Here is a 2,293-nt window from a genome sequence, read left to right on the forward strand (position 1 = left end):
CTGGGCTGTGAACGAACTTGGCCTACTCCCTAGCCTCCTAAGCCTCCAGAGTGCACCTAGTAGGAGCTTTTGCCAGCTATGGGCTGCTATGCCCAGCAGAGCCGGTTTCCCAAGCATCCCTGGTGGTGGCCAGGCAAGGCGGCTGGAGCAGAACACCTGTTCCTAAGAGACTGTGTGACAGCACCTGGGGGATGCTGGAGGCAAGCCAGGAAGCTAATTCCGGACAATAAAACAGGTGATGGCTTGTGCCAGTAAGGCTTGGATTATATAAGCTCTTCAACTGCGTTTTAGATGTGGAATTTACTCACGGTGTTCACAAGCTACGCGAAGTTGTAATTACTGTTTGAGGAATGTGTTTGCTGTTGCTTCTGCCTCCTATGGGAAGACATTGCAGCGTGGGGCTTTTCCTAGCATGTTGGGATCCAGGGAGTTTATTTCATTGGTGTGCAAGAAAAAAAAAAGATTTCTATTTTTCTTAATATTTTATTTTATTTAAGATTTTATTTATTTATTTGAGAGAGAGAGAATGAGAGAGAGCGAGAGAGCATGAGAGTGGGAAGGTCAGAGGGAGAAGCAGACTCCCCGCCGAGCAGGGAGCCCGATGTAGGACTCAATTCCAGGACTCTGGGATCATGACCCAAGCCAAAGGCTGTTGCTTAACCAGCTGAGCCACTCAGGCGCCCTTTTTTTTTTTTTTTTAACGTTTTAAAAAATAAAAATAATTGAGATTTACTGCTATGTAACACATGGATGGACCACAACATGTTGTGACGGGTATGAGAGGTAACTGGTGGGATGCCCACAGCAGGGAGGGGTTGGCGGTGTTGGTCTCGTGGGTGAGTGTGCCGGGTATGGTCGTGTGGTGCTCTTCAGAGGCCTGGTTTGAGGAATTATGGAATGTATTTCCTAAATTCTGCTAAACTAAATCTCACAAAATTGGTCATGGATCTGAAGAGATTTCCTTCAAAGAAACCATGAATTCGTGATGAGAATAAAAATGCAACATAAGTAAACGCTCAGCAGAATGGCAGAGCTGACACCTGTTCCTGGTGGGAGTTCTCTGCCAGCTCCACTACAGGTAAACCTGATAACCGAAGTCAAAATTGACAAGAGGAGCATTTAAAATACAGATTCTCATCGACATCATTAAGGATGACTAAGTACGATTACTCCTTGATGTTAGCTAATGATATATGGTGAGTATTCCTTAACAAACAGCAAGATGTCTGAAAACCAAGCATCCAAAACACTATGGCAGGCTTTACAAAGTGTTTTTGCCTTTTTTTTTTTTTTGGTAAAATTTCAAGCATGTATGTAAAAACTAGAGAGAATGGAATAATGAGCCCCAGCCTATTACCTAGTCAGTATTTACTGAATCACGGACTATCCTGTTCCATCTATACAACACCTGCTTCTCCCAGCCACCTGTGGATCATTGTGAAGCAAATCCTAGACACCATACCATTTTATTCACAAATAGGCCAGTATTTTTCTTGAAAGATATCTCTTTAGAAAATAAAACATGCCATTTTTACACCTAAATCAAAACCAGTTAAGGCCTTGTTAATACCACTAGATACCCAGACTATTCAATGTCTATGAATGATTCATAATTTTAACCATTTATTGAAATTCAAATAAAAGCCTATGTCATGCAGTTTGTTGCTATGTCTCAAGTTTTTAAAAAATAAACTTTATTTTTGAGAACTGTTTTAGACATATAGGAGAACTGCAAAGATAGTATAGAGAGTTCTATGCCTCGCGCCCAGTTTCCTCATTCTTTTTTTTTTTTTAAAGATTTTATTTATTTATTTGACAGAGAAAGAGATCACAAGTAGGCAGAGAGGCAGGCAGAGAGAGAGGGGGAAGCAGGCTCCCCGCTGAGCAGAGAGCCTGATGCGGGGCTCGATCCCAGGACCCTGGAATCATGACCTGAGCTGAAGGCAGAGGCCTCAACCCACTGAGCCACCCAGGTACCCCTAGTTTCCTCATTCTTAACATCATACGTCAGTGTGGTATGTTAGTTAGAATTAACCAGTGTTGCTACTTTATTAGTAACTAAAGTCCGTACTTTATTCAGATCTCTTCAGTTTTCTCCGAATGTCCTTCTGTTTCACCTTCTCACTAACGTTTACTCATCACGTCTCCTTAGGCTCCTTTTGGATGTGGTTGTTTCCTCAGACTTTTCTTGTTTTTTGATGACAGTTTTGAGGAGTGCTGCCCAGGTGTTTTGTAGATTGGTATTTGTTTAATATTTTTCTTAGGTTTAGACTGGAAATGTGGGTTTGGGAGG

Source organism: Martes martes (genome assembly GCF_963455335.1).
Source record: "Martes martes genome assembly, chromosome: 11".
NCBI classification, from domain to species: Eukaryota; Metazoa; Chordata; class Mammalia; order Carnivora; family Mustelidae; genus Martes; species Martes martes.